Here is a 20,748-nt window from a genome sequence, read left to right as displayed (position 1 = left end):
AATAGCAGCAGGTCTGAAATACCTATAAATCAGAAAGGTTTAGAAACACAACACACGGAATAATCCAATCTGCGTAGCCCCAAAACCCACATAACATAACAATAAGGCAAGATAAACAAGTGTGCATGTAACATTTTTACTGTTAATTGTATAATGACATAATTATACTCATTTTGTGGTCGAGCAAGGAAGCTTTCAGGACAAAATTACTTTTCAGCCTCAAACGTTCAAAAGAGTATTTAACTTAGAATTTACTATGTCTGGCACAATTAGCTCCTAATCACAACCAGCCTTGGGAAGCCACCCAGTGCTATGTCATTAGAAAACTATACGCTATCTATATTTTCAAGCTTGGATCCAAAATCCCATGATGTCATTTCCTTCCTGCTCATTGCCTCCCGCCCTGTCTGTGCCAGCCAGAGGGGCTGCTGGTGATGTAGGGAGGGTCCAGCCTGCTATCATAATATATACAACATGTGTGGGAGTCAGGAGGTGTAGCGCAGACAGACATGCTATGCAAGGAGGGGAGCCTGGAAGACAACAACAACAACACCACCACCACGCAGAGGTGCTTCAGTAAAGTTTTCTAGAAATTTGTACAATTTGTGACATTAAAACTCCCGAGAGGAGACATTCTATCTAATCCTAACCAGTTTGCAGGTTCAATCACAACACAGATCCATCCTCCGTTTTTTAAGATTCAGCTTTTGTTTGCCGTTTTTCTCGGTTCCTCTCAGTTTGTGCAGAGTAGGAGCGGGCGGTATATCTCGCTGCACAGCTGACACCACTGGGTCTAACTATGCATATTGGAACACATGTAAAAATCTCTTGTGCTCCCCTCTTCCTCCCATATCAGCCATGACTGGTGGGAATGTGGTGTGAGTCTCTGTGTCTGCATACATGAGAGACCACTCTTTAAAAAAAAGTGCAGATCCTAACAGTAGCTTGAATTACACACAGTATCTACTCTCCTACAGTACATTATTCAGTACCTGAGCAATAATAAACTAATCTGTCTTGCTGCTGTAGCAGAGGCCACACATGAGCTGTAACTAATACCAAGTTAATCTTATTTGAACTAATAAGGAATGTAAGACAAAGATAACCTAAATACAACAAAAACAAACAAGGTCAGGTGGGCAAGAAGGACGGACACCATCTTAACCAGTGGAGCTGGACCAGGTGAGCTTTAATCTCTCTGATGATCCGAGTCCTCCTGCAGGGAGATGCCTCCTCAAAGAGGGTCGTCATAGTTGTCATGCAGCCAAAAAAAATTGAATTGTCTTTTAAAAGCACAACCATTTAAATTGTGTGCTTAAAAATGTTAATACTTATTTATCAAAATTTGAAAAGTTGATTCGTTTATAATCTATTGTAAGGTATAGGCGGGGAAATGGCTGGTTTGTACGTTCCATATTTCGTTTTTGAGTTAGTGTGCCATGTTGAACTTTTTTGGCAGACTCGGGGGAGGGGGGGGGGGGGGCGGGAGGGGGGGGGGGAGGTGTATGTAATTGTGATAATTGGGCTAAAACATGAGTTTCTAGTGCGAACAATGTTCAATCCTGAAGTGGTATTTCCTAAACTTACCGTATAGTCTAAACAGAGAATTGCACTGATCATAAGAAACACTACAGAAAAAAAGAAAAATCCCAACAGCTCCGATTTATTATTCTACGCACATCTGATACGACAGTGGCTCAAACTGAGCCGGTTACACTCCATCACTGGTTAATCAGAGTTGAGATGAGGCACAAGTGGTTCTGCTCAGCGGATGAGTGAGATGTGACGACTGGCTGACTTCACCTCGTTATGAAGCCCACCAACCTCACTCTGTATTTTATTCTCATTAGTGATGACGGCCACGCGGTGCAGACAAATTAACCATTCTCAACACGAGAAGATCTGATTGGGAGACATTTTGTCTTCTACTCTGACAGACAGACAGACAGACAGAGACGTCTCCATGTGAATACCGATTTGTATTTAAGACATATGCACAAGGAGAAACATTTATCATGCTTTAATGCTGAGAAAATATGAATCCCACTGCATGCCATATCAGCATGTCTCTATGGAATGCAATATGCACAGGAGGATGTTACAAACTATTATCTGTGGGCAAATTCAAAGTATTTAACTTCAGACTATGAGAAACATAAACCAGGAATCGTAATTTATGACTTACAGGTGCAAGGGTCAAAATCTGGTTTGTATCCATCAAATTGAGAAAAAAAAAATCTGTGATGCTTACAGGTAGGGAAAAAAAATCTACAACAATAATAGCAGGACTCATTTGAAAAATTGATACTTTCTCCAGAGACCCAGAAATCAGCTGAAGCCCCTCAAAGTCTGTAACAGGCAATTTATGGTGCAATGTGTTTTTTCTTCTCTGTGAAGATCTGACAGCCAGCGAGATTTAGAGACCGAATATACTTGAAGAGATTTAAGGTGACACCTCTGTGGAACATGACAGATGAAGGAATGTTTTCACAATTGCACTGTTAATAAATATAAATCATATCAGGGGACTCTTCATGTAGCAGTTACATGATGTTTTTATACGTATGCAGCAACATGTCATCTCACCAGGACACCAAGGCTGTCCACATGCTGAAGTGGAAAAAGATAAGAAGGCAGATTAATCTGGGACACACAATCACAATCAGACCTGATAAACGACAGCGACTTTCTCGCGTGACCAAAATATTGTACTCACAACCTACTTCACCATAAACTTCTTGTTTGTTATATTTATTCAATCGGTTTGGGACCCTTCTCTCCCTGAGTAAATAGCCGGAGACCATCTGTTGGAGTGGGAGGGGGAGTGGTGGTGGGGTAAGGGCTGGAGATAAACAGCCATAAATCAGAGGCTTGACAGTGGCAGCGCTGCTGATATACGACAGGCAGGCATAAGGGCCCACCAGCTCAGCGAAGGACACAAAGCCTAAGACAAATACTGGCTCTATCTGTGGGAATGGCAGCCAGTGAAATCATTATTTTTCTAATGTGATAAGTTGCCCATCGTTAGGGGCAGCCGCTACACTGATGCATCAACACTAGAAGAGTATGTTTAGTCTGAGGCCGGGAATTGAAAGGTAGAGGTGTTCCATCTCTGTCAGGGAACAAAGAGAGAGTAAGAGGTGGGTTAGGAGACAATGTGCACAGAGGATGCTGTGCTCCAAGTTGTTAACAAATGGGAAAGGAATGGCTTTTGAATTTGAAGATTGGACACAAAGAGGTTCAATAACCTCTACGTTAAGGGGTATTTTAGAAAATAAATAGATTGTTCTGTGTGTGACCTGACCACCCCTGAAAGCAAATATGCTTTTTAGCCTTGCCCAGAAGGCAAAAAGAAAGCTTAGCTGTTCCAGATAGAGGCAAGATTCATAGTGCTTGGGTTGTACATATGAAAAAAAGTTTTAAAAAAAGATTGAGAGACAAGTTCAAACTATCCTTGCTTTGCCACTCCCACACACCTGGCCAACTGCTGCATGAGGTGCATCAGAAAGTGTGTCAGGTTGTCAGTTGCAGAAAGTTAGAGCGACCCCGATTTCAATGTCCAAAAGGGGTTCTAAAGAGGGGGTTTGTGAAGCTGTTTGATCATCTGACGAGCACGTCTGTTGGAGTACAGAGACAGTTTAAGGCTGCGTTCAAAACAACGCCTATTCTACTTAAAGAGACCAGCAGAGCCAGCGTGCTGATGCAAAGCAGCAGCAAAATGCAAGGGTTGTTCAGCAAAAAAATATTCAACTTGCAAAGCAATGCACTGAAATCTGGCAACCAAACTTCGAATCCACCACCATTGCATCCCTTCCCAAAACACCTACGGTAACCTGCCCAGGCGAGTGGTGCTAAGCCCTTTCCTTCATGCACTCTTCATACATGATTGACAACCCGTCCACAATAACCTCGTCTTAAAACACCACAAAGATCAAGGAGACTATTGTGAGTTTTAGGACTACCAAGAAGACAAAGGGAGTGCTGAGCTTCGGGTTCCTTTTGGCTCACCATCACAGAGGACCTCTCCTGGGCTGAACACCTGAACAGTGGTCAGTAAACCACAACAGCGACATTTAGTTTCTGACTTGGCTAAGGAGAGCGATCCTCGCTCCAAAGCTGTTTGTGATCTTTTACAGATGCGCCACAGTGAGCCGCCAAACAAACTGTACGGCAGCCTGGTACAGCAGCTGCACCGAAGCTGACAAAAAAGCCCCCCGGCGTGTTGTGAAAACAGCACAGGACGTTGTTGGCATGGAGCTGCCATCACTGGATCATCTTCACAGCACTTGCTGTGTGAGGAGGGCTGAGAACATCATAAAAGATATTGCACATCCTGGACACCATCTGTTTAAGGTCAATCCACACACGCACAAACAAGACAGAAAAACAGCTTCTTCCCAATAGAACTGAACACAAGACATCTCGTCAGTCTGACATACTGCTAACATTGGAGTAACGTAACCTTCGCTTATATTTGAAGCTACTGATTATGTGTAAACAAACCACACGCATCATTCACCACCCCAATGCTTTTACTGTCCTACTGCTGCGGATGCTTTTCGTACCCCGACATCAATTGTTTTTTATACTTCATATTGCTTTTATTTTGTACCCGTGTTGTTTAGACTCTCTACTTGCTGAAATTATACATTTATCAACTTATTCCTGGGTTTTTCATTCTTTGTAAAAATGTATGAAGCACAATGACAATAAAGGTCTTGAGTCATATAAAAACAAAAAACAAACCCGTTGCCCTGCAACTACTTAACCTGCCTCTGCCCGCCTATTGCTCCCAGCTTGTCTTCAACCTGATTATAGTCTGGAAACCCTGCTCGCATTGAGGTTTGCTCAACTACTCTGTAGGGCGGTCCAATCAGCAGCCAGTGAGATGACGTTGCTGGTAGCGTTTCAGCACACAACAAACAGTTTATGGTGGTCAATGCCAATTTGGCTAAAGGCTGCTCCAATAGTTTCAAAACTAAACGGAGATCTAAAAAACGAAAAGCCATCCCCAATAGAACGTGATCAGATCCACAGATTCATGCAGTGAATTTGTGGGTCTGGTAATACCAAGCTAGCTATTACATTGAGATTTACAAAATCCATTGCTTTAAACCATTGTGTCGTGTTTTTGCTTTTGATGGTGCTCCAAACTAATGTAATGTATCAATCCGCTTATACTGACATATTCTGAAATGACTCTCCTCACCTATCCTCTCTCTTTGCTTCAACTTTAGACAACAACCGTGTACTGGCCATCAATCCAAGACTGGTAGCCAACCTGAAGCACCCCACAGCCACTTCACACATGAGCTCATCCATCTATCTATCCGTCCCTCCCTAGTTCAAAGGCTTGGACAAACAGTGGTCGAATGTGACGGGTCTGAGGAGGATCTGTAACCGTGGCCGAGCTCCTGATGTGGATTGACAAGGGCGGCTCATTTTTCTGGGCCCGCTGAGCTCCTAATGGCTTCCCCAACAGAGGCTTCGCTTCCATCAGCGGCTTAGCCAAACAAAGGCCCATTCCCCCAGGAGTCTGCGGCATCAGCCTGACGGATCTGATGGATCATCGTATCACATTGACCCTGACAAATCAGACCCCTGTATCAGCTCTCACTGCTGGACTAGCATGTTCTAAGGAGGCAATGAAGACATCTTGAGAACAAGAGGCACGAAGAAATGTTGGGTGGGAAAGGAACCAGACAGAAGACAGAATGGGAGCCTTGAGTCCTTCAATCTCCATCGCTTCATCCTGTGGCCCTTGGCGGCCATCAAAGACACCAGGGAGGTCCTAATGAGGTGAAACCACCAGCACATCATTCAGTCTTGAATACTTGCAATTCTCCTGTTCCTCCGAATCTTCATAGTAAAAGAAGAATGGAAACATTAGTCAAATTTGCCTGTTCTCCTGACTTTATCAGATAAGATGCTGCTTCTGCTCTGCTGGAGGCCAGATGAAAGTCCAGACACCAGCTTAAGGTTTAACCCAGTGACCCGGTCTGAGGAGCACAGTGTGGTATTTCCCTCTTAATCAAGCAGGTCTAGATTCCCAAGGCTTTTATTTTCTGGCTGTGTGCAGCACAGCTTGAAATAGTCAAACCCTTCCCTAATCTTAAATCCAGGCCAAGAGCATCAGTGGCAACCTCCCATTTTTGCTTTGATCATGCGTCATTGTCTAAGTCATGAGTTTGGACGTCTACATCACCCAAAGGAGCAACAGGCGGGAGAGAGAGAAGGCCGGGTTCATACAGATTCAGCTTGTGGTCTTTGGCAGAACTAGAGTCCATCCCTCAGCAGCTCTGCAGGTGCACTAAAATATATTCAACTTGGCTTTTATACAAACATGAAAGTTAGGGAGAAGATTTTAAATGCTAAGCGGTATGGTTTTATGTGGTGTCATGACTACATTACCTGCAGAGCCACAAGACCCTGTTGTTGGATTGACATGAGGATGACACGGCCTTTGTTGAAGCACAAAATTGAATTTTTTTTATGACCTTTTTCTGTAACATCAGTCTTTATTATGGCTAGGCTTTGGAGCACTGCAGCATTTACAGGAACAATATTAGGCGAGACACACTTCCCCACTTCTACCAAGCACCATTACACCACTGTTGTACAGAAACCACAGCATTGTTTCACAAACACTTCCAGTTTCTTCTAAGAACTTGAGACGATGTTGGGGTGGACGGACCGTAACTCAAACTGCTCGCCTTTGTTTGTCCTCCTGCACAACAACTATTCATCCTCTTATTCTGCAAAAAAACAAAACACGCTCGCTATCAAAACTTAATAATGCTTGTCTGATTAACGTCAGGTGGCTAGTTATGAGCTGCTGCAAGGCGGGGACACTCCGAACATGAAGGGGATGTAGGACAGCTGCTGATGAAGATGATCTAAGGGATGTCCACTAGACTAAACAATGACCAGAGGGGATTTCAAACAGGGTGTTTTATGGGCAGGACCTGGGACGATGAAAAAAAGAAAAAGAAAAAAGTGCCCTGTTGTCGGAGAAATTCTGAGACTGGATATATTGTTCTGGAGAGGGCTTGTTCTGTTTTCAAAAGGCCACATAAAACCTTGACAGAGCTCTCTCTTTTGCGCTCACTCCTCAAAGCAGAAAGAAATATGAGATACCAGGGAAGAGAACATCCCAGCCATCTTTTTGTTCTGTGTTAACCCTGTTGTTACTACCCTGCCATCACGTCGAAACGTTCCCCGATGTTCATTATATTCTTTTAAACGTGTTTCAGATTTTCTTCTCTCCATTTTTTTTTTTTTTTTACTTGTGCCATCTACTCCTTACCTTCTTCTCATCACTTGGCATTCGCTTCCTCTAAATTCTTTTCTTTTCCGTTTACCCACATGAAAACCCTGGATCGGGATCACTGGAACATTCCCGGGCAGCTCGTGGAGAACACCTGTGTGTGCATGAGTGCTGGCAGTGTATGCGTCTATTTGTTAATGCGGTGTGATATGTACATGGATTCTTGAGGAACTACAGAGAAAAAATATTCAGATCCTCGCTCCAAATCTCTTCCTCACTCTCTCTCCAGATTTCACATCCTCTCCCACATCAGAGACATGGATAAAAGAGGCAGTGTGCGCCTGGCAGTGGCCTTGCCGTAGCCTGACATAACGTTAATTCTTCTGAAGTAGCACTTCATGTGTGGTGCTTCACTTCTTGTGCAGCAGAGTAGCAACTGTGAATGTTACAGCTAAACAAACTCCTCCATGAGGAATTCAATCGGAAATTTCTGCACACACCCCAGTCATGTGTGCGTGCTTCCACATGATGGGGATCAGAATTCCTGCAGTGGATAGTGTTTTCTTTTGTGTGTCTCCCAGGCATGATATGAACACTGAAGGCTGGCTGAGTTAAGTTAGCGGGTAACGGCTGTGGGGCTCCCCAGGGGAGCAAGCCTTCGCTGACATGGGAAGCCATAAATAAGGGCCCGGGGCGCAGCGCCATGTCATGCGTCATTTGGGCCGGAGAGGCCTGCTTTATCCCCTCCCACCACTGAGCTGCTGAGCATGGCACCTCCTAGGGCGTAATACAAAACATATGGGCAGAGGGCGAGGGGCAGAAGCACCTCAGCATACCAAACTTCTGCCTTGTCAGCAAAGCATCTCGGAGGATAAGCAGATACAGACGGCCTCTATGATAACACAGCCCTGCTTTGCCATAACATAACTTGGTTGAGAAACCTAATCACTGGCCTTGGTTATTTTTAACGTGATAAGCACATTGAAGTATGTTTTAAATGTTTATTAGTATGTTTGTCAGCAAATAAGACTCTTCTCATGATACATGGTTAGGTGTTATCCAACCACTTCATGAATGACACAATATCACAGTTTTAAACATACATTATGACTTTAAAAGTGCATATTAACAGTTAATAGTTTTAATTCTCCTTGACAATGATTTGTGGGCTTCATTTCTATAAACAGATAATACATTATTTATTTGGTAACATACTATAAAATAAAGTCATTATATAAAACAGACTTCATGAACGTAGAAAAAAAAATGTTCAGGATATTAAAATCAAATGTGGGCGCAGGTTAAAATGAAGTGTTACATTTTACCGTCTTAGGAAAATTCACCGGTGAGGTGTATTGTCTCTGCTGTATCAGTACTTTGCCTTCACACCATAAAGCAAATCTAAAACAAGAGTGTCTGAACACTGGCAATGAAGATGAAACATTCACTGACCAAGAAGAGAAAGTATTGCACTTTAATTTCCCATCAAGAACGCAGACAATGACACACTTTCATTGAGAAAGAAGTCTACCATGCACGGGAAGTTACACTATGTTTATCTATACTCAATATTTTCCAACTTGTTCCAAAATTCCAGATGAATCAGAGACTAAATACAGCTTGAGATGAGATCTAGAGCATGAGGAATGCATTAGTGATGGGACTACCGCCTCTACAGATATCCCGTATGAAGAGAAGAACAGCCTCAAGGCTAGTGATTCACCAACATGACCACTAACTAAGCTCAAATTTACCCAAAAAGTAGGGCCCTTGATTTTTCATTCCCTCCCCACCCCCCCCAATAGGCAGACACAATCTGGGTGATGAGACAGAGTCTGGGTGGAGTACTCTTTTATGACTCATCCAAGGAACTTAAAGTATTTCATTCACGATGGATGCTACGCTTGTATAAATGACAAACAAAAAGTGTTGCTTCATCAACATTGCTCTGTCTACATGTCATACAAAGGGATGAAGATTCTTCCGAAATTTTGCAAAGTTGAGGAGGTCATCAAATTTCATCAAGTTTCACTCCCTGGGGTAACAGTGAAGTCATGGTGGAAGATTTGGAGAACAGCATCTCACTGTCCTCTGTGGATAGTGTCCATTTCCACCAGGTTTCCCCAGTGACTCCGAAGCAGTGTTACGTCACCCCATCTCCACCTGCAAAGATCCACCTTTCTATGCCACAGGGAGAAGCTTCTATAATCCCGAGCAATTGGACTCAAATTGCCCCGGGGGAGGTACAAAAAGCGGTGGGAAGAAAAGCCAGCCTTCAGGCACTCGCTCTCTTATCTGCAGAGAGATAGTGATCGGCCCCAAGGGGCGTCCCATTTCTCTCTTTTCTGCTCGCTAATCTCCCTTTTCCTTCCATTTTTCTCAAAGATTGACCATGTGATCCTTTAAAAACTGCTTTTTTCCTGCCCATTTTCATGGTGCTGAATTCAGAATGACAAACTCACGCTGTTTGCCTGGTGATGAAATGCAACAGCCTAGTTAAATTGGGCAGCGGTACAAGCAGTGGTTGGGTGGAGATGCAAATGTGATGACTGTGGTTGTTGTTACACAACCAAAGGAAAAAACCCTTTTCTAAACGCAGCATGGAAGCACGGTCAGCTCACACCAGCGGTCCGATCCACTTAATCGCTTCCCCCATTTGCATAGATAATAACATTAGTAAAGATACTGCAGTGGACCAAATCAATCTCTAATGAGGATGTCAAAGAGTACTGCAGGCTGTTACCAGCCCGCCCGTTTAAATTGTAATCCAATTATTTCTTCATTGTTGGGTAAGTGAGGGAAGCTAAAATAATGTTGTAACAAAAGTGGTCCGGATGAGTCATCAGAGCAGCAACTTCACTTTACATAAGTTGGAAAACGTCCGACTCCAACATCATGACAACAGCTGCTAATCGTCTGGAGCTCAGGATTTCAGTGAGAGTTAAGAAAAAAAACAAGCGTTTGAGGGTGAGACAGAGAGAGTTTGTCAGGTGTAATCGGTGAGCTGTGGGTCGAGGGGGGCTGTTTGACAAGCTGATAATCACTTCATTTGAATCCTTCGGCCCCCTTTAGAACAATCAAAAAGGGGTGTCAAGATTTACAGGAGAGAGAGTTACAGGTGTGGAAAGGCAGAAAAGAAGAACTTGGGAGTGTCATAAATGAAAGGGTTAAGATAAAGGGTAGGAAAGAGAGGCGAGGCCTACGGTGACAGCCACCAGCTGCATGCAATAATACCCAACCCTCCATCATGAGCCTTTTATATTTCTATGTCAGAGAAAGCAGCGTGTATGAGAGTGGATGTCTCGTGGACAAGGACATCCGGTAACAAGAGAATACACACAGTCAGACAGCGTTTTACACCTCCTTCCTCTTGTCTCTTTCTTCTTTGTAGCTCCCTCAGCTCCTTTTTGCGTTTTAATCACCTAGTACACACAAGGGACATGCCTGTAAAACCTGTTGCGGTGTTTTATAATTTGCAATGGATCCCCACAAAGCCTGTGGGTGTTTCTCATTACCCAGCATGCTCACTGGGCTCATAAGACATGGACAGACATTTCATTTTACACAGAAATCCCAAGAAATACGGAGCGAGCTCGCAACTCACTGTGTGACGGGAGCGATTGAGACCCGCCATGCCTCAGCCACCGAAGTGTTATGAAAACCTTACGATGTTCCTATAGCAACTGGCAGTGTGTATTTCAGAGACAGATTATGGATAAGGCATGTTTACTGAAAACAAGAAGAAATTCCAGTATGCTTATATCAAGAGGCAGGCCTTGTTGGTTAAAGCTCCTCCAACCAGGCTACTTGAGGTAGGTTGAGGGGCCACGCTAACTAGCCAAAGATGAAACATGATGGGGATAAAACGCAAGGAATGCACACTGAAAACATATGTCTTTTAAAATGTTAGCATAATCCCATTACCAAATTCGCTTAAAGCCGGCAGGCCTGTCACAAAGTGTTCATAAACAACAGGAACCAATCTGTACAGGAACAAAGTCATGTTATGGATTCCGTCTGCAAACACCAACGTGAGCCAAGGCCAGACACAGAGAGGCTGACGTGATGAGCAAACATAGATTGACACAGGCATGGTGGGCCTCACATGCAGAGTAAAAGCAGCATGACATGATCTTCTCTGAAGGGAAGGCTCGCAAAGGGAATTAAATAAATTCTGTATGGAACGATTTCAGCTTGAGAGGCTATGTACAGTGTGTGATAGACGCACAGATACTTAGAGTGTGTATATATGTTTATTCATCATAAGAGAAAAAAATAATCAAATCAAATCATAATGAAATTATTGCAAAGTTGTGATTTCCTCAGACTTTAGTAGCGTTGATGAGGCTACATTAATCATTTATAAGAAGCGGCTCTGTCAAGCACGTCCATGTGTGGTCGTTTTTTCTGCAGCAGCACAATACGAGCATAATCCACTATTTGTCAGTGATGATGTGATTTAATCCACTAAAGGAAAGTGAGTACTTAATTATCTGTCGGCAGGTTTTTACGAGCAACCTCACACATTTTTACAGCATGGCAAACAGTCAGTAAACACCAGGCCAGGCGCTGTGCTTTAACATGTGATCAAGACACAGCTAATTAGATAGCGGACAGTAAAACAGTGAGGAGAATCGTAAAAGAGGGGAGCGGAGACAGGTCTGAGCGAAGGATCAGGTACTACCAACAGACGTTTGAGTCAGGACACAGCAGGCCACTGACAAATGATGGAGGTAGAGTTTCTCATTTCTGCTGCCTTCTCTGTGGTGAAAATGTAAATAACAGACTTTGTAAAGTAAAAAAAGAAAAGACCCCCTCACCCACAAGCCCCCCCGTGTCCACCATCCATCCATCCCTCTAATTCTTCTGCTCCTACTCCTATGCAGTGGTTGGACCCATGAAACAGGGGTCAAGGTACTAATGGAGGACCTTGTGGCCTTGTGTGCCTCTGGAAACACCCCCTCCCACCCCCCACCACCACCACCTCCACCTCCATCACTCCCCGCTCTCTTATAAATCAAGAAGGCTTCATTGAGAGTGGCAGAGTCCTCTGATGTCCCAGCCATGTCTCATTTCAAAGTCTTTCTGAAGGCTCACACGGTTCCACGTTTACTCACCGGGCACAAGGGAGAAGTGTGTGCAGCAGTCAGTGAGACTCAAAGAGAGAAAGAAAGAGAACGAGTTTGTGTTCAGACAGAAGCAGAGGGACATTAGGAACAGAGAGGATGTCTCTGAGGAAAAGGGGGCCTCTAAAACAAATGTTTACTTAGTAACTATGCTGCATTAAACCTCTTATTTAAAAGCATCTCCAATAAATCACACCATTTGGGGAGTCATTACTGCATCACTCAAAAATGATATGTATGTGTGTGCATGTGTAAATGTAATGCAGCTGAAATGCTTCCCTCTACTGCACTTGCACAGCTTACAATGCTTCCACATCAGTGCAATCAAAACATAATTTCCTCTCTTCACGGTAACCTGAGGTGTACGTTCTGTAGAAGTATAAGAGATCATGAGATAATGACAGTCTGCGGTTTCCTTTAGTGGAGGCATTTATAACAAAGCCAGATGAGTTACATAGGGAGTTAAAATGACAGTTTTCCTGGATACAAGTTTTTTTGCTCCATATATATATATATGTACATATATTCTTCTGAATGACGCAGAGGGCATCTTATCAAAACCAGTGACACATAAATAAACTCTTGAGGCATGTAAAGTGAAACGAAAACAATTACAACTCCATGTCATCAATAAAGTTTGAAACAAGTCAAAAGGTAGTGCAGGGGGATTATCAGGAATCCTTCAAGGGAATGTAAAGGGGAGACGACCCCCAAAACGATGTATTATGTCATACCAATAGTTTTTTTTGGGGATAAGAGATTTATGGTTGAGAAAATCAGCACTATCCATCTCACATAAATCTCATCTTTGTAGCTGGAGCGAGCGGTTAGTTTAGCTTTGCGCAAAGATGGGAAAACTATTTTTTTGTCTGGAAGCTGTATTTGAGCAAAACAGTGGATACTCGATAAGTCACCAGTATGAAACACTCCATGCGAACAAAACGTATAGTTTTTGCCTTTTGTTTGATTTTTAACAAAGAAACAAACTTTTTATAACTTGTTAATTTGTGAGGTTTAGAGTTGATGGCAGGATAATGATAACCAAAGTTCAGTATGAAAGACTTTTTTGGGGGGGTCACATTTTGTTTGTCATTAATTAAAAAAAAAAAATAATTCAGGTGTCAAATCGGGCAATAATTACAACTGATTTAAGTATAAAACTGACCTGAAGTACACATTCATAATTAAATCAACTATCAAATCCAGCAGTGAAATTTCAGTTATAGATCAACATGAAGGGATTCTCTCTTTTTTCACAGTTCTTGTTTGGGCCATAAAGCCAATCAAACTTTGTAGTTTGAGTATACACATTGTACGAGATCATTAAAAAATGCACAGTGTCTGCCCAGAGTTAAACGCTGATCCTTTAAACGTGCTATAACCGACAGACAACAACCGGCGCACGGAAAATACTGAACAAATGCACCTACCGTTACAACCGTTACACACCTACTAAATGTTTTGCCCATTTCCAATCTCTGTTCTGGGTCAAGCTAACTGGCTGCTGGCTGCAGGCTACAGCTGGACTTTTGTTCTGTCTAAACTGCGTGTTAAATAATGAGATAGTGTCACAAACCTCCTCCTCACACGCCGTTCAGACAATGAATAGGGTGTGTCTGTGTCACCCATTATCTGTAACTTTCCAAAATTACAATGCAGTATAATTTGCTGTATCACTGGATCATATTCAGAATAAATACTTGCTAACTTGTTGCAAACCTCTGAGACTGTGATAACGGTCATAATGAACAGGACACAGCAGGCCTGTCTGTTGCTAAGACATATAAAATGAGAGGTGATCTCCCTTAAGAAAAAAAGAAGTGCACCTCCTGTTTCACTCGCCACCGCAATTTCTTCCTCTCACATTTACATAGTGACAGTGTGGTCGGCTTAATCTGTCCGTATCTCCTTTAAATGCAAAGGGTTGGGCTGTATTTGCATATAAAACAGAGCACAAGCTGTCACTTGTGACTTTATTTACAGAGGAGATTTAAAAGATCATGAAGATACTGTTATGAGGCAGGCACACACACACACACACACACACACACACACACACACACACACACACACACACACACACACACAATGTTAACTTAAACTGCAGGGGTATGTGGCACCTCAGTCGTAACTGGTGTTAACCCCCGATGTGACTGTTGTTTTGAGTGTTAAATGTCTGCTGTTTGAGGCCTGAGAATGCGTTAACATCCAGATGAGACGGAGGTGGATGTGGTGGTGGGGTTCAGACAGACAGAAAAACATTCCCCAGTCGCTACGCTCATCGCCATAACTCAGTACACAGCCAGAGAGCACTGATCCTTACATGGGACATTAACGATCCGGCTCCCACCACTGCATGGGCAGTTACCTGCTGCTGAATGGTTCGGGTCATTTAGGGCCCCGATTCATTACTGCCATAATAGAATCTCATCCTGGCAGTAAAAGGAGTTAAAACAAATCACTTGTAGTAATTCTGTATCAGGCAAATCAGGCAGGAGAAGCCTCGTCTTGTACAGCTACGGACCTGTCAGCAAAACCTGAATAATAGCCTGTAATTTTAGTAGGACGTCCCGTAAGCACACTATGTACGACGGAAATCAAAAACAAACTTTTGCAAACAAACAGCATCCAAGCATCTGAGAGATCATATTTCCTCATGTCAGGAACAAAAGAGCATAATTACAACCTACAATACAGGTCATTGTGTAGTGTGTACTCGCCCACGTGTACGTGTGCTTGTTCTAATGCGAGGTAAACATATATGCCTGCAATTACTGTCAGCATGTGATTTCTTTTGGAGCACTCCTGGGATGATTAACTCTCATAAGTTTCTCAAGACGTGTGTCACATATCAAGTATTTTTTTTTTAATTTTAAATGCAGAGGTTTTCTTTGCAGAGTTGCACAATAGAAGTTTGATATGTTGTGCAACTCTCCAAGAGTGGAACAAGACTGACAGCATCAGTGTTGGTTTGTAGCACTGTTTTATCTGTGATGTAAGAAATTGGCCTGGGAAGCAGGAGATTGGGGCACATTTAAACACTTCACCAACACAACTGTGTGTCAAATAGATTATTTCCAAAGGGGCTCAAATAGAAGGAATATTCATCTCTGCTGACTTTGGCATCTTTGAAAGGAAGCCTGAGCCCCTAAAAGGATCATCTTAAATTTACTCTACAGCAGTGTAATATACAATATTGAGGACAATGAAACGCAACAAGAGGCAGTAAAACGCTTTGCATAATGCCGATTATGAAACGAAGCAGAAATGCCGACTTTTACAGAGTGAAAACCTAATTGTGTTGGTGTTAGAAAAGGTGTTTCTCCACAGGTCACACATCTCACACATTGTCACTGCGAGAGAGCTGAGCAGAGGAAAATGATTAAATACGTAGCGCTTATCTTGGGGACCTTTTCAGCGAGGCGAACTATCACTCAGTATCAAATGACATTAAGTTAATGAGCTGAAGACGCTACAAAGAGCGGTAGGTAGCGATCTCGCAGCCATGGCCTGCTCATGCCTCCCACAGAGGTGATGAGTGAGGACAGTTGTCAATGGTTTACAGACCTTTATCTACACCAAATTTGTGTGTGTGGGAAATCACACGCAGAGCCTAACGGCACTGAAGGCTACAAGGCCACTGCCAAAACATCTTGCTGCTTTTAGCATGGATGTGATAATGAATCTAGCACCTTTGGTTGCCCTAAAGCAATCACACTGGTCTGGGAGGTATAAAACCAACAAGAAGGGAGAACAATATATTTATATACACATAAATCTAGATATGAATTATACCTAAAAATAATTCCCGTCATCACTTCTATTCACTTCCTTAAAACTGGTTATTTGCACAAAATACCAATTGTGATATTGCTTAAAAAATGTGATTCACTTTTGACATTAGTTGTGGACATGAATGTTTTAGCTCTCAAAGTGTATAAACTCAGCTTTCACAGACACTAAAAGAATTGAATGTAAACTGGCAGATACGGTAACACTATCTGTGAGAGAAATTGCACTAATGCTCACCATATATTTGAGTGTCTGACAATTTTACACATCTCTGACATCTATAAAGGGTCAAGTTACGTCTTCTACTTCACAAACACATTCCAACAGCCTGAAACGCAGATGAAGGCATTTCTTTTTTGTTTTCATAAGGGCTGAATGGAGTTATCATCTGGTTAGCTAGCACTTGAGGCTAGATTATATAAAGGATGTTTAATCATCATATATAGGTTATTTGTAATGAGTCTCCGTTGAAGCCAAGATGTTAACTGAAGTCCATGCTTCAGATATGTTTCTATAAACCTATTTCTAATGCACAGATTCTTTATACCAAACCCAGCTGCTTTGATATGTAATATTAGAAGGTTCGCTTTACCTGAATTATGGAAAAAAAAAAGATAAAAAAAACAACTTTCTTTCAAGAAAGTTCTGCGGATTATCCTTAATAATGCTTTTCTTATAAGAGAGGCTGGGTATCTTTACAAGATAACTTAGTTGGTTTGAGCAACACAGACAAACTTCATTCTCAGTCAGTATATTGAGGGGGAAAATCAAAGAGGTGGAGATATGAAAATTTTAGCAAATACAATCTAAATTATCTGGATGGCTAGTTACTGTACAACTAAAGTGATGTTTTTCCCTTTGTAACAAAAATATTATGTAATATATATAATATATAAACCAGTCTAGTTTAAAAAGCAAACAAACAGCTGATGCTTACAGCTTTTCTAAAATCAAAATCTTATGTTTTCTTTATTTTGTAACATTGCAGATTGTGTATTCTCAGGTTTCTGACTAGTGATCGGACACGATAGACTTGGAGCTTTGTGATCACTTTTGGACACTGCCTATATGATTGTTTATATAGACTGAATGACATTTCCATATGTCATCAATAATTTAATCAACAACAGATATAATCATTAGAGACAGCCCTAATGTTTAGAAGAAAAATTAGTTTTATCATTTCCATCTTCAACAACACACACGTCAACTTCTTTGAGTTTGTTACCTTTCTTTTATATTATGTTGAAGTAAAAAAGACTGGATGTGTGTGTGTGTGTGTGTGTGTGTGTGTGTGTGTGTGTGTGTGTGTGTGTGTGTGTGTGTGTGTGTGTGTGTGTGTGTGTGTGTGTGTGTGTGTGTGTGTGTTCAGTTACACACCATGTCAGCCCTTAAAAGACATGCTAATGTTCCAAGGGGCCACTTGGAACTATCAACACGTCCCCTAATGGGCAAGTTCATGTTTATTCTCTCCCCGGTGCTCACTGCTTCCTCTGGCGCGCAAAGAAACAAGACAGTCACTTTTATCTCCCATTTTCTCATTCCTTGTCCTCATCAATCTTTTGCATGCCCACGTAGTCAATTTCTCCCCACTTCTCCTCCACTCTTCTCCAGCCACCCTGCTCCCTCTCCCTATTCGTTTACCCCCTCTCTTTTCTCCTCCATCATTCTTTCACTGCTCCTCTCCTCTCCCGTCACACTCTAATCTCCTGGTCTGAAAGGTGTTTCCTGAGGAGGGCATGTGGGAAGACAGGCGGGAGTGATGGATCGCCCTGTGGATGCTTCACTTTGTCCCCTCTCCAGGGCGGGAACAGGGTGGTGATGGGTAAGGGAAGCAGCAGGGGTTGGGTAGGTATGAAAGTGGGACTGCAGTTTATGAGCTCCTTAGAAAGGTGATGTTATTGGGACGGAGGAGTTTCTACCTCAGGAACTTTCCCTGATTACTAAAAACCTTTTGAGGAACTTAGCTTATGTACTGGAAAGAATTGTGTGAATGAAGTTTCAGGGAGATTTCATCAAGGCGGCAAACATTTTCCCCAAACTATTTCATATTTGTTCTATGACAACATGGAGGTCGAGAAGAAATCCTATGATAGATGCGCCGATGACAAAGTCCAGGCCTTCGAGATGGCAGTCTGTAATGACTACTCCACGTCATGTTCTGTAAACAGTACTTGCATTTCTATTCGAGGAGCTGTTAGACCGGCTCAGCTCATAGAAGCAACATATGAATGCTCCTGCAGGCCAGATTTTTGGATCATTACACTCAGCTGTGACTTGATATCGGCCAAATATTTATCACGTCTTTTCAAGCTTTTGGTATGTTCTGGTTTGGCCCAAATTTTTGTGTCAGCATGATGTCTGGCGGAAAGAATTGTAAGAAAAACACCCAACTGAATGAGATTTTTCAATTACATACACGCAGCTGTCAATTAGCTCCTCCACATACAGATCATGCAACCATGCAGATCTTTACAAAGCCTTAGTTCATAAGCTTCTAATGTTGCCTTCATAAAACTGGTATCCTTATGTAACTGTGTGATGTTTCCACAAAATAGTGTCACATCAGTATAGATAGACAGATAGTTACTTCATTAATCCCCAAGGGGAAATTTTTTGTATGTTGAAACAATACCAGCAGACGGTAAACAACGTAGTCAGGAAGGCTCAACATTTACTCAAAAACTTTAAGAGATGCAGATTAAATCCTGCTACCAGGTTTTCTCCACTGTCAGTGATTTAGGATGCGTCCAGGTGCTATGTTTTGTTTCACAACACTGGCACATAAAGAGGAGACAGACACGACAGATAAGGAGGGAGACGAAGCTGTCCGACAGCTGCCTGCCTGGTGGGGTAACACTCCAACAGGACCCCCTGAGAGGAGCCCAGCCTGGGGAAATGTCTGCGCCCCAGTTGGGAAGGAAGACTTCAAACACGAGGCTTGTACAACCTCCACCCCTCTGCAGCTCCCTCTCCTGCTGTTCAACCGAGCTCCGTGGGGGATCTCTGAAGACCATGCCAGCAGTGACCACGCAGTGCATCAGTTATCCTCTATCTGCCAGTATGCTTCCCTACCGTCACACCTTAAACCAACATGGTTCCAATATGTGCAAGCCACTACCAGCTGTTAAATAAGCAGGAGTGAGCGAGACTGCCTCCGAGTACACTGAGGAATCAATCAAAGTGTACGGCATCCTTGTCACCTACTCCATGTCCTCTTGTGGCAAACATTAATCCAGGAATGTGTGCAACAAGTAAATAAATGCACTCCTCACCACCAGTCCTCATTATAGACTCACTAGGCCGAGTTCCTTCATTCTTTGTTTTAACATCGAAATTCTGCTGGCAGCACAAATCCACATACCAGGACGAGGTCAGATGCCCAATTAATTTCAGTGCAACTGTCTAATATTTAAGTGCTGAAGGGAGGTTTGTGTAACCTGAGAGAATGGTTATCTGTATTTGTTTCTGAATCTGGTCTAAGATAACAGAAGCGGTGAAGGGAGCAAACGTGACCAAATGGTGTTTTGGTAAGGTAGCATTGGCCTTGTGGAAAGCTTTTTCACCAGGGGACTCATAGTACTACCTCAGTAAGTAAAGTCTGTTCAGAGACAGAACCTGGAACTCCATGGCACAATTTACAAGAAATAAATTAAAAAAAAGTGTCCCTCATTACCTGAAAGAATGTCTACAACACATTTTAATCCTGATACACTATGGTCAACATGTCAAATCAAATCAGCCAAAAAGCGCTCTTGCTGCAGGAAACCCAAGCAGCTCACAGCTGACAATCTGCAAGACAGGGCCCCTGGGACCCAGGCTGGCTCAGCTGAGGACATTACTGCACGCAAAGCACACACACACACACCCAAATACACGCAGACACACAAGAGTCTGGTGGTGGCAGACAACAGTCACCCTGTCATCTTCGATTGCGGGCCACTCATGTTGGACCAGCGACACCTCACACACAGCTCAGTGGGCCTCGGCCCCCCTGGTGTCCCACTGCCGCCACAGAGGGACTGCCAGAGAGTTACTTCAGCTCTGCAGAACAAACACAGAAATCAGTCTGTCTAAAAAGCATGTAGTCCCGTCGAAAAATGTCTAAATATATCTCAGAGCCATGGCTTGTGACTTGGCCTCGAAACAGACAAATCAGTTGTATGAGAGGGGATTTAACTGAGAAAAATGGATATGACCTTCAGAGCATTTCAGTAGACAGCAAGGCTGGAAGTCTGTGGTCATGGAGTAACTTCTTGTCGTAAAAAAATCAGGTGCCCATCAAACAAGAGGTCACTTTAAAATAAACTTGCAGCTGGATATGGGAACTGAGAACATACGACATACTTTACCATGTACACAAACCTTAAAAATATTGTATTCACAAATATTAATGTGAATTAAGGAGCTAATTAAATATACTCCGAATTAAGGCTGAGGCTATCAACAAAAATCAGTTCGATCCAAAATAGAGAACATTTTTGGTTCCAGGCTAGTTTCAGCTAGCGTAGCAGCCAAAGGGCTTACATGTGTTTGGCAGATGGTACCGAGTCGATGGCATGA

General features: G+C 42.7%; 1 protein-coding gene across 6 annotated transcripts in view; it reads right to left on the bottom strand.

Annotated features, from left to right (window-relative positions):
• Positions 1–20,748, bottom strand: part of stau2 (staufen double-stranded RNA binding protein 2) — an 84,731-nt gene that overhangs the window by 3,120 nt on the left and 60,863 nt on the right. The window lies entirely within an intron of this gene.

This window comes from Embiotoca jacksoni, unplaced genomic scaffold, assembly GCF_022577435.1.
Source record: "Embiotoca jacksoni isolate LCO1_2020_lvr unplaced genomic scaffold, fEmbJac1.0.p SCAF_17, whole genome shotgun sequence".
NCBI classification, from domain to species: domain Eukaryota; kingdom Metazoa; phylum Chordata; class Actinopteri; family Embiotocidae; genus Embiotoca; species Embiotoca jacksoni.
The sequence above is the reverse complement of the archived record's forward strand: the minus strand, read 5'-3'. Positions and strand labels throughout refer to the sequence as shown.